This window comes from Culex quinquefasciatus, chromosome 1, assembly GCF_015732765.1.
Source record: "Culex quinquefasciatus strain JHB chromosome 1, VPISU_Cqui_1.0_pri_paternal, whole genome shotgun sequence".
NCBI lineage: Eukaryota > Metazoa > Arthropoda > Insecta > Diptera > Culicidae > Culex > Culex quinquefasciatus.
The window spans coordinates 29,631,396-29,643,544 of NC_051861.1; the positions used below are offsets into that span (position 1 = coordinate 29,631,396).

Consider the following 12,149-nt stretch of genomic DNA (forward strand, 5'->3'; position numbering starts at 1 on the left):
TTTTTGACCATGTTTCTCTATGGCTCAAAAGTTGCGGATTTTTGTCCCCTAAAACATAAAAAAATACGTATTTTGGGAAATTTTGTTTTATTGAAAAAAAAAGTTGATTAAAAAATCTGCATTTTTTTTCCGTGTACCTATTTTTTTCTCAAAAGTCCTCAACAATACCTACAACTTTGCCGAAGACACCAAATTGATCAGAAAATTCACTCAAAAGTTACAGCACATACCATTTTTGTATGGACAGCAGCCAAAATTGTATGAAGACTTGTATGGGTGAACCAATGCACAGTGGGCGAAACGGAACCCAAAATCGGACTTAATTGAACGCGGCTGATTCCCTGGTATGAATAATACTGATTCTAATGTAAAAAATCCGGGGAATCGATTGGTGATGGTTTCATCCACCGCACGAAACGGCAAAGGGTCCATTTTTCCCCAATTCCCCATTTTTTCTTGAAAATCGGTCTGTATTTAGAGCGGAGGCTTTATGCGGCCTTCCAAAATGCACTTAACTTTTGTGAAAATGTCCCAGGAATCCAGTAAAAATAACCACTTGCACCGCAAAAATCATCTAGGGTCCATTTAACCCCAATTCCGCTATAAAAGCATTTTTGGCCATTTTCAAATGTTAGGTCAGATTTTAAAAATCTGAAAATATTTTTATCGTTAAGATCAGACAATTTTACATAAGAATGACGATTTGCACTTGATAGTCTGACACATTTATGTTGATAAAAATAAAATGTATGTGAAAGGCAGTTGCTTCTGCGTTTGGGAAAATTGGCCCAAAAGTTATTCTTCAATCTTTTTATTTAGTTTAATTTCTATATCAACATAAATGTGTCAAACTTTCAAGTGCAAATCGTCATTCTTATGTAAAATTGTCTGATCTTAACGATAAAAATATTTTCAGATTTTTAAAATCTGACCTAACATTTGAAAATGGTCAAAAATGCTTTTATAGCGGAATTGGGGTTAAATGGACCCTAGATGATTTTTGCGGTGCAAGTGGTTATTTTTACTGGATTCCTGGGACATTTTCACATAAGTTAAGTGCATTTTGGAAGGCCGCATAAAGCCTCCGCTCTAAATACAGACCGATTTTCAAGGAAAAATGTGCAAAAATGGGGAATTGGGGCAAAATGGACCCTTTGCCGTTTCGTGCGGTGGATGAAACCATCACCAATCGATTCCCCGGATTTTTTTACTTAAGAAACACTATTATTCATACCAGGGAACCAGCCGCGTTCAATTAAGTCCGATTTTGGGTTCCATTTCGCCCACTGTGCAATGACGCAAGATAGCTTATTTGGTCATAGGGAAGGCCCCCACAAAGTTTAAGTCAAATAAAAAAAATACAAAAAATAAAAATGGTTGAAATCGGCCGATTTCGTAGAGAGTTGCTCTTTATTATTTTAGAAAAAAAAATCCACTTGGTTTATGGATGGGCTCTATATCCATTTTGAAATCGTATTTTTTTTTTGTTTGGCCATTAGGGTGACCTACGCCGTATTAGGGTGGTCTGAAAAATGGCCATTTTCGTCGATTTTCGCAAAAAACACTTTTTCGAAAAATCATAGCTCCTTGCCATTTTAACCGATTTCAATTGTCTTATACGCAAATAAAAGGTGATAAGTTAGCCTTTCAAAGAAAAATAGTAAGAAGTTTCAAAAATCTAGCCTAACATATGAAAAGGGCGTATGAAACTTTAAAATGCCGTTTTGACGGTGTCTGGACCAAAGAGCCTATGTCTGGAAATATTTTTATCGGATTCCTCGGACATTTTTACATAACATGCTAAAAAATGCTATGAGACGCGGGTTCGATTCCCGCCTTATCCACTGAGCTTCTATCGGATGGTGAAGTAAAACGTCGGTCCCGGTTTCTCCTGTCTCGTCAGAGGCGCTGGAGCAGAAGCAGAAGCGTTAGAGGAAGGCCATGCCCCGGGGGGCGTAGTGCCAATAGTTTGGGAGGAGTTCATTAACAGGATTCCGCGATATGATTAAAAAAATAAAATCCGTATTTTTTGACGCGTCGCGCGCAAAAACCGGAAAATGACGAAATCGGCAAAAATCAACTTTTTTCACTAAAATTGCGATAACTTTAAACATTCAACGATGTTTGGGTATCAAAATTTTTGTTATTAAAAGACGCAACTTTTGATACTCAGACATGTAAAGGTCATTGCTAAAATTTTAAAGTTATCGCAGTTTTAATGAAAAAAGTTGATTTTTGCCGATTTCGTCATTTTCCGGTTTTGGCGCGCGGCGCGTCAAAAAACACGGATTTTATTTTTTTTAAATCATATAATGAACTACTAATAAAATTTACTTAAAAAGTCTTTTATTTTTTTTTTTTTTTTTTTGGGAGGGTGATCCAGCCGCACATCGTTGATGTCGAAACCTCTAAACTGGGCCCTCGTCCTGTCACGTCCGTCAGTAGTCTTGTCGTACATTACAACTAGAACCAGATCTGCCAATGAATTAGTACACTTCGACCAAATAAACACTGACGCTGTATGGATCTGACTCTAGAATAAATGCACAGTTGTGTGTTATTCATAAGTCCAAAATGTTCAATTATTCATATAAGTCCAAATATTCATTTGCGGATAACTACCTAACTTGAATTGAATAAAAGATTTAAAGCAACCTATCCGAAAGCTACTCTTATCTCAAATCCCCGACGACAAAAAAAAAACATTTCTTTTAAAACCTGTCTGGCTTCTTTTAAAAAACAAAAAAAAAAAAATAACAGTTGATATTTTACAAGTCGTGAATTGAAAAAGAGACGACCATTTGTTCGTCAGAATTCCAGTAGATCCTCGATTCGCAACAATGGTCGATACAATCATAATCCGACAACCGTTAGTTCAACAGATCAACGAATTTAGTCCGATATCATTTCACTATTGATTGATCGAGACTCTATGGAAATTTTGACAAATCAGAATGGTTTTTATGCTACTTGAATGAAGATCACCGATTCTGATAGAATTACTAAATTCACTGTTACTAATTTTGCCCCTAAATAACTAAAGGCAAAGTATAAAAAGTTGATATTTATAGTTAAAATCCTAAATTCTACAAACACTATTTTTTAAACCCGCATCCTAACCTGACACCCACATTAAGATAGGGAAAATCACATATGTAGCGGTTCATTGTACAAATGTGATATTTCCACTATCAGAGAACCTCCTTGTCTCGATGACAGCTTACCGGCCATCGATTAAGCCCTGAGACTACGCCAAAGTGGGTTCTCGCAGCATGAAGTGGTGTCCATGTGTAAAAATGGGAGCTTCAGCAATATACTGAACACTTCGATTTTAATTCCACATCGAATCAAATCATACTCTTTGCCAAACAAGCATCAAACCTATGACACTCATTATGACAAAGCCCAGGGAATTTACTTAAAAAGTCTTTTATGAATATAATATTTATTATGTTATTATTTTAAATAATTGGTTTAAGAAAATTGATAACATTCACGGGATTTCGCGGAAATCTTCAAATTTTACGGATTTCACATTTTCCGCGAAATCCTGAAAATTCACTAACCCTAGTCATGACGTTGTTCTTTGAACTACCCTGGCCACTTTGGAACCAGTTACAGGTGGCCAACTTAAGTTCACTTCAGGCAAAACAATGTAAATGGGCCAATGTCAAAGTGCGAACAAAGAGTCTACACGTCATACAAAAATAAGAAAAGTAAATGCACCAGAATTTGATTTGATTTTGTTACAATTAACATAACCAGTACCCTTCCAGGAAAAACAATCAAAATAAGTCCCCCTAAATGACACCAAACCACCTTCCCAATAAAAAAGTTTTAAAACGACGCGCACGTTCCGGGTGCCATCGTTTTGTTTGGCCTGCCCGCGCGTAATGTGCCTTGCGCGCATTATTATTTTTTTTTTTTACTTTTATTACTATCTCATCCTTCTGCTGTTCCCTCACCATCTCATTCTCCCTTGCACCTCACCCCACCCCATGAGTCCAGAAACGAACAAACAAAAAAAAAAAGACGACGCACTCACCTTTTGTGTCCGTGTTTTTTTTTTTTGCTTTCTTCTTCTTCTTTTACTGCTGCTTCTTCTTTTTTTGTGCACGACGACGACGTCAATCGTCGTCGTGGTCGTTTCAATCAAAATCTGGCCAACGGTAATCCAAGTGTTTTTTTGCTTCTTCTTCTTGGTTGACTTTTAGTTGGTGGCTTGCTTCTTGTTACTGTTTTTGTTCCTGTCAATCACACACACACACACGCACGCACACACAGGATGACACTGGTTCTTCTTTTTTGAGCATTCTTGTTTGCTTTCTTGGTGTTTTTATTCGTTTTTGAGAAAAATGCCAAAAGTAACCAAGATTGTTTTTTGTTACTTTTTGAATGACAAAATTAATTAGGTTTAAATTTTATAAACACACCCACAGAGGTGTAGCCGGTTTGGCGTTTCCGGGATGGTCTGAAAATTAGATTTTGTACTTTTTTCCTGACTTCAAAGGAAAATTACAAGCGCACACACAGACACACACACACGCACATGCAAATTTGAATTTCACAAACAAGCCAACTAGATCGGATTCGGTCTAGCCAGCAAGAAAATGAAGTTCAACGCCGCGGACACACATACGCCAACGCACACACACACTCGCACGCTCCCACGAAAAGGAAGAAAAAGAAGCACACCAAATCCAAAGCGGCTTTTCTGGCGGCGATCGACAGAGAAAAAAAAAAAAACCCTCAAATTTTCACCTTCGCTTTTCACCGCGAAAATGCACTTTTCACGGTCGGAAAACACTGTCCGCGGGTTCTGCGCGTCGTACGGCTCAAAATGGCACCACTCGGGGAACGGAACCGGTGCGAAAACACGCCGAAATGTCGCGAAAACTGGTCAGCAGCGGCAGCACTCCAGGAGGAAAAAACCTTTTTCTTCTTCGGCAAAAGGATCGCCGCGAGAAATCCAAGCCCGGCAAAAACGCGACCGATGACGACGGAGCGGCGAAACGAAAATGGACGCCGCGCGGCGAATCGTCCAGCGATGCCAGCGCAGGCTCGGTGCGGAAGTCTGCACCCGGTCGGGTTGAAAAGTCTGTGCTCATACTTTGTGGTTTTCATTCGGAATGTTTCCATTGCTGTGATTGTGAACAACACGGATATGAAAATTACAAAAGCAATGAATGAATTCAACGTTACTGTTGATTCATTCATGCCAAAAATTAATCCCCAAACAAGATAAGCTTAACCCACAACTATCTGCAACCCACAAACAACTCCACCCAGCTGGCAGCACGGAATTTGAAAGCTTTGGGCGTTTCGCCCGTTTCGGTTGGCAGCATTGGGCGCGGTTTTCATGATGGCCGCCAAGGCAGGGCTGCCAGAGCGGAATATGGAAGCGATTTTGAGGTGAGCATCGCAAATCGAATGCAGATTTGATTTTTGTTTTCAAGTTGACAGTTGAGCATCCTCGGCATCCATTACGCACACGGAAAACCGGCATTAGTCTTTAAAGACTTATTTTTAGCCTTTTTTGAAGTTCGGTCAGTATTGTCAGAAAAAGGCCTAAAAATTAGTCTTTTTTCAGGCCTAAATTTTAGGCTTTTTTTAGAAACCTTTAGAACTTATTCGCGATTTGACATGTTAGTTTTTGTTTGTTGTTCGAGCTGTGCGGACCTTTCAAGGCGTCAGGTAAGTTGGTTGTGGCAGGTTTTTCGGTGTTTCTGGGTTTAAAGGAGTGAACCGGTGCCGTGATGAGGCCATTGGGGAAGGAGCCGCCGCCGCCGCCGGGTGTTGAATGTTCCATTGAAAGGCGGGGACGGAACAAACGACGGGTCGTTAAATTGTCCGTCCCAAGAAAGAGGAGGAGGAGGACGGAATATTTATGTTACGGTGACGTGTTCCTTCCCTTGGGGACTGAGCACTACGGCATCGATTCAACGTGACCATCCGGACGGAAGACAATGAAGAGGAGGTGTTTGGATCGGCCGGGAGTAGGTGAAGGAAAACGGATGCTTGCATGGTGCGTCGTGTCGTGAACGATGGAGAAGATAAATTTCAAGTGCCGGGAGTGTGACCAGACCGAAAATCGGTAGTGACCAGTTAGGGATTTGTGACGTGATGGAAGAGGAGGAGAAAAGGAGTGTGTGTTTGTGGGTGGGTGGTGGGTTGTTGGTTAGTGTGTACCTGAGTGTGGGTCACTGGGGGAACCAGGGACCAGGGACACGTGCACCCCCTCCTTTGCCAGGAATTTGTTCTAGATTTGTTCGGGAGTGTATTCACAAATACCGTAATCAAAAGTATTCTCATACATGTGCCCCCCCCCCCCCCGAGATGCCCCCCTTCCTGCCTAAAAAATTCAAGAAAATAAACTTTTTTTTTCAAAATTTCAAATACACATTTCCGTCATCACGGGTGACATTGAGACTGGGGGTGAGATTGGGTCATAAAAAAATGAGGAATTTTGTAAGAACCAATCTCATCCCCAGACCCAATGTCACCCCTGATGACGGTTCTTAAAAATTTAAACTCAAAAATTCTAAAATTATAAGGTTTTAAAAATCTTGAATTCTCATGATTCTAAAATTCTTAGAATTTAAAATTCTAGTTTCACAATTTAAATAAATATTTCAGAATTTGCTAAAAAAATCTTAACCCAAATAAAATTGAATTATAAAATTCCTCAAATTTAAATTCTAAAATTCTAATAGGGGAAATTCTCGTATGTTTGGCAGGTTAAGCACTCGCTCCTAATTCCATCCAATATGCTGATTTTCACTATTCAAACAACTAATTTTGCAAAACTTTTGATAGAAACTTGCTTGCTCACTTCTTATTGAGCTATTTATTACTCGATTTCAGTTGAAAACGCTTTAAATAAGCTTTAATTGAATGTCAAAGTTCCGACCTGCCAACATTAGAGGCACGCTGGAATTAGATGCTGTTCCCCTATTCTTGACTACTTAAATTCTTGACTTCTTAAATTCTTGAATTCTTAAATTCTTAAATTCCTAAATTCTTAAATTCTTGACTTCTTAAATTCTTGAATTTTTGAATTCCTAAATTCTAAAAAACTAAAATTCTAAAATTCTTAAATTCTTAAATTCTTAAATTCTTAAATTCTTAAATTCTTAAATTCTTAAATTCTTAAATTCTTAAATTCTTAAATTCCTAAATTCTTAAATTCCTAAATTCAAATCTTAAATTCCTAGATTCAAATTCTCGCAACTCATCTTCAAAATATCGATTTTTTTTTATTTTCAGGTTAAAGCTGAACGCATTCGTGAATCTGTCGTATTCCGAAACTACCGAATTACCGAATAAAAACATTCTTCATTCTATAAATAAGTCTTTTTAAGCCTAAAAATAAGTCTAAATCAAGTTCCGCCATCTTGGATTATGTCCGCTTTGACCGCTCCCATTTCCTGCAAAAGCCTAAAAATTAGTCTTTTAAACCTATAAATAAGTCTTTTAGGCCTAAAAATAAGTCTTAATCAAGTTCCGCCATCTTGGATTATGTCCGCTTTGACCGCTTCCATTTCCTGCAAAAGCCTAAAAATTAGTCTTTTAAACCTATAAATAAGTCTTTTTAAGCCTAAAAATAAGTCTTAATCAAGTTCCGCCATCTTGGATTATGTCCGCTTTGACCCCTCCCATTTCCTGCAAAAGCCTAAAAATTAGGCTTTTTGACGATAAAATTTAGGCTTTTTCGTACTAAAACGAAACTAGTCTTTTAAAGACTAACCCATCATTAGGCTTAAAAAGACTTAACACGGTTAGGTTCGATAAAGCCTAATTTTAAGTCTTAAAAGACTAATGTCGCCTTTGCGTGCAAGTTTAAAATCACTCGAGAATCAGTTTCCATCAATACCGAACCTACTCAGAAATGAGTAAAGGGGACATAAGACAAATTTGAGTGAATTTCACTCAGTTTTCGACGTTTTCGTTGAATAGGGTCATAAACTTGGTCTTTAGCCTTATGTAATTTTTTGTGTACAATGATTTTTTTTCGGTTTTATTAGTGAATAATCATGTTACAATAAGTTCTTTTGCAGTTCATAACATAGTTTTGGAGTTCCTTTCCGCTGTGTGTTGAATCTCAATCCATTTTGGAAAGATAATTGCTTATAACTAAGAAATTACCAAGAGAAAGAAAAATATAGAAAAAACTTACTAAAATTGCAAAGGAAAGGGGATATAAATAGAAAAAGCTTACACTAGATCACAGTTTTTTTATCTATTGTAGATGTGCAGGTCCGAAAACGCGTCATCATCTCCCCCGCGAGAGCAAAAAACTCCGGCAGGGTAAAGAGATCTTATCCGGTGACTCCTTGTTGGGCCGCATCGCCGCTACCGGCAGCGACCACGCTTGCAAACAATCGCCCCCATCCAAGAGGGAACGCTGGGTTGTCCACTGGAACCGTACGCTGGCCAGCTGCAGGAACGGCTGCGCTCGTACTTCGCTGAGGAGGGAGGGACGCTGTTGCTTTCTTCTTCCTCTTTTCCTGCTCCTCGAGGTAGGCCTTGCGCGAGACGCATCCGCGGTAATTACCGCTTCAATTCTTCAAACGCCAGGTCGAAGTTCTTTTCATTCAGTGTGATCACTGCGCGATGGCGGCCGACACGGCGTTGGTTTGTTTACCTTTTTGCACACGGCCGGTAGACGAACTTCACGGGTTTTTCGAGGCCACACTCGAACTGCCACGGCCACGGCCGGCCTTTGGCATGCTACAGGAGCAAACTCGCGGGTTACACTATCAATTACACACAAAAAAATATTACGGTAATGACAAAAGTAACATACTTTACAATTAAAAAGTTGTTAAAATTTGCTACATTAAAAGTTTTTTTTTTGTTTTGAAAATGAAAACTTTTATTGCTACAGTTTTTGAAAATCTCATTGCTCACTGATTTAACAGTTTTCACTTTTAATTCGACTGTAATTTTTTTTTTTTCATTTTGTCGTTCTCGTGTAACCATGTTCGCCTGGTGTTCGCCAGCAAAAAAAGGTAAACAGAAAAACGAGGGGAATGTCACTCCGCGATAACACACTAAAACGCACGAAAACGAGCTCGAAAAGCATCAACGCTACTCATCGTACCGAGTTTTCACATAACGCCACCAGAAAGTAAGTTATCGCAAGTTAACGCGCGTTAAAGCGAGTTAAAGCGGTCAGCGTCTGCTCGATTTTCGAACCAAACCAAATCGATTTTGCAACCCTGCCCTCATTTTCGAGTAGTTTTTTTTCGGGTTTGGCAACCCGTTCTTTGTTTTGATTATTTTCCTGCAGTTTTCGTAAATAAACAGCAATCTGTGAGTTTCATTTTTTTTGCCCTCTCGGTGGCGAAACCGCTGCAGGTTTTCCGCCCCGCTGGTGGTTTCACGGGGCAGATGGAATCGTCCCGAGTCCGAGGTACGAGGAGATGTTTGAACCGATGGCAGGTCCGGAGAATCCGGGTTTGACGGAGCAGATGCGGGAGCCGAAGAATATTCTTCAGGGTTTGTGGAGGCGGAACATATTAGTGACTCAATTTGAGAACCAGCGAAAGGCGGTCCACAGTTACTATGAGACGCGTTTGATCCGTTGGTGGAGGAAGGACCTAGTGGAGGTGGTGGGGCACTTGCAGGCCGCGTACGACACGAACGGGAAGACGGTGTTTGAATCTTCTATAGCGAATCGGGCGGGGGATCAGAGAAAAAAGTTGAAAATCGACAATCCGGAAGAAGTTGATGGAGTTTTTGGACTGTGAGGCGAGGACGAGGAACTTGTGTCGAGGCCGAGCGGGTTGTGATCGAAGAAATGATGGCCACGAAGCAGCGCCGGAACCGCATGACTGAGGATAAGCCGAACGAGTACATGCTGCACAACAAGGACTTGGAAACTATCTTGGGCGATCGTTTCTGCATCGCCGCACGATGTCGTAGTCAATCTGGGCCGATGTGGTGCTCTGAACAGTGCTTCCTGCTAGTGGCGGGAACGTCCGACGTCCGATAAGATCATTCGGGTGAGTAGAATTAACAAAATATAATGGGATAACAAACCTCAAATTTTCTTCTCTTACAGTGGGGCACCTGCAGTAGCGACTTCGTCCAGGAGTATGAACGACATCTGGGCGCGGTAAACTCGATCACTTTCAACGACTAAAACCAGCTCTTGACGACTTCCGACGACGGCATGGCTTGGCGTCGGCAAAGTCTACATCTGTTTCACGACCTGTACGAGCAGCTGAGTGCCTACGTAAGCTGGTTCGAATCCACCTTGAGGTTTTACTGGTTTAATTCTGGTTCTTTTGCAGACCAACAGTATCGCCGTGCGCTGATTCTTGAGTTTCTCCTGCTCCTCGCGGATACGAATAGTTTCGTGGAGGGAGGTCCACTGTTGAATCTGGACCACCGCGAGGACAGCATCGCCTATGCTGGCGGAGTTCTTCAAGGACGGGCAACTCCAAGCTGAACATTCCCGAGCCCGACCCCATCGAAGGGACTCTTCCGCGCGGTGAAGTGACCGGTTACGATTGGTTCAACATGATGCCCAAAAAGATGAATCACCGACACAAGTCCTAAGGTCTGCAAAGCGCTGCTGCTGTTCCGTCTGCACCAGATCAACAACCACCATCTTCAAGCTGAACATGGCCACCAAGAAAATGCTGCGCATCGCCGATCCGTACTTCACTTACGGCTTCTTCTCACTCTAGTCGATCCGCGACCTGGTCTAAAAGCGTGACTCCGTCAGGCACCGACATTGCTGCATCACAATCACGGCCAAGATCGAGCGCTGAACGCACTCAACCAGCTGGGCAGCATTCAGAGAAAGATCAACATTCGCGCACTGGTCCCACCCCGCGGCACATTTGTCCCGCAGCCTCCTTAGTTCGATATGATTTTGTACAATTAATTGAATAAAATCCTGTTTTTCTGTTGACACTGTTTATTTCACTTTAGCTTAAGATTTATTTATGCATTTAGCTCAAGCAGAATTCATCGCCGCTGTTGGACGCAACTGCGACGGTCTCCGGAACAACGGGAGCCTGTGCCGGCTGCAGTCGATGCTGTCCTCCGAGCTGAGAAACGCGCCCCTATGCGTTGTAGTTGTTCACGGCCAGTCTCTCAATCATGCCGTCCTCTAGGTGAAGAAAAAACAATTTGAGCTAAAACTAAAGCAAGAATAGTGTTTGACTTACCAACACCATGTAGCAGGTCGACGGCTTTAGCTCTGAGAGATTCCGGCCGGCTCCGATTAGCACAAAAACAGATGTTCGAACGCTTCGCCCTGATTTTCACAGCCAGCTCAAGGATGTCATTGGCCACTTTCTGGTTGCCACCACTGTTCTCCACTGGCCTTTCGATTCCTGGCAAACACTTCGTGGCCGATCCTGGTCAATCCTTTTTGCAAACTCCCACACTGAAAAGGTGTCTCCACCACGAAATCGACGAAAGACCGATCCGTCTCGAATCGCTGGAACAGGAACCCTTCGCAGGCGCAGGAAACGGTTCCGACAGATGATCTGTCTCTATCGGTTTTGCTCTCCCCTGGTTCATCGTCGTACAGCTCCGTTGGCAGGCTCTTCGCACCCAACACCGGCCCGGAACACGCCCGTTTTCATTAATGTTCCGTCCGGAAGTTGCAATCTTTGAAGCCGAATCTTGCTTCCTACTTTTAGGGACCACTATCCGTCCGGTGACGGAGAAAAATTTAGCAAAACAAACTGCTCGATTAATTTGACAACGAGAACTGTCATTTGCTCTTGACAGTTCTCGCTGTCAAAAAAATCGAGCAGTGTGATGCGAGAACGCAAGAAAATTTAAGCCAAAAAGCAAGTTATCGCGGTTAACGCGCGTTAAAGCAAGTTAAAGCGGAAAGGTGAAAGTGAACGCTGCAAAGGTATGAAAAGGAAGCTTTATCGCTCGGTTAGCGCAGAAGTGACGTCCCCCTCGCAGAAAAATCACTTTTTTCGATATGAATTTTCAGCCAATATTGGGATGGAATCTCCAAGGATATGATAGAATTTGCCATCAGCAACACAATTCACGTGTTTTTTCAGGTATTTATCGTTTGAATTGCGGGAAAATTGAAAATCAAAAACCCAAACAATGGTTTGTTATGGGCTACCATTTGACAGCTAGTGCTTTTGTTGTGGGCTCTCATT

General features: G+C 41.5%; 1 protein-coding gene and 1 long non-coding RNA gene across 6 annotated transcripts in view; one reads left to right on the forward strand and one right to left on the reverse strand.

Moving 5' to 3' along the window:
• LOC6038058 (C-terminal-binding protein) overlaps positions 1-5,024 on the reverse strand; it is a 116,537-nt gene extending 111,513 nt beyond the window's left edge. For all 5 annotated transcript variants that reach the window (XR_005276580.1, XR_005276581.1, XM_038248688.1 and 2 more), the window contains exon 1: positions 4,762-5,024. The gene's annotated coding sequence lies outside the window, so the exon portion shown is untranslated. The remainder of the gene's footprint in view (positions 1-4,761) is intronic.
• Positions 5,025-9,274: 4,250 nt separating this feature from the next.
• Positions 9,275-10,883, forward strand: LOC6054387. The gene is made up of 3 exons (XR_005276469.1): positions 9,275-10,007; positions 10,067-10,240; positions 10,299-10,883. It is a non-coding gene; the product is annotated as an uncharacterized LOC6054387 (long non-coding RNA).
• The last annotated feature ends 1,266 nt before the right edge of the window (positions 10,884-12,149 follow it).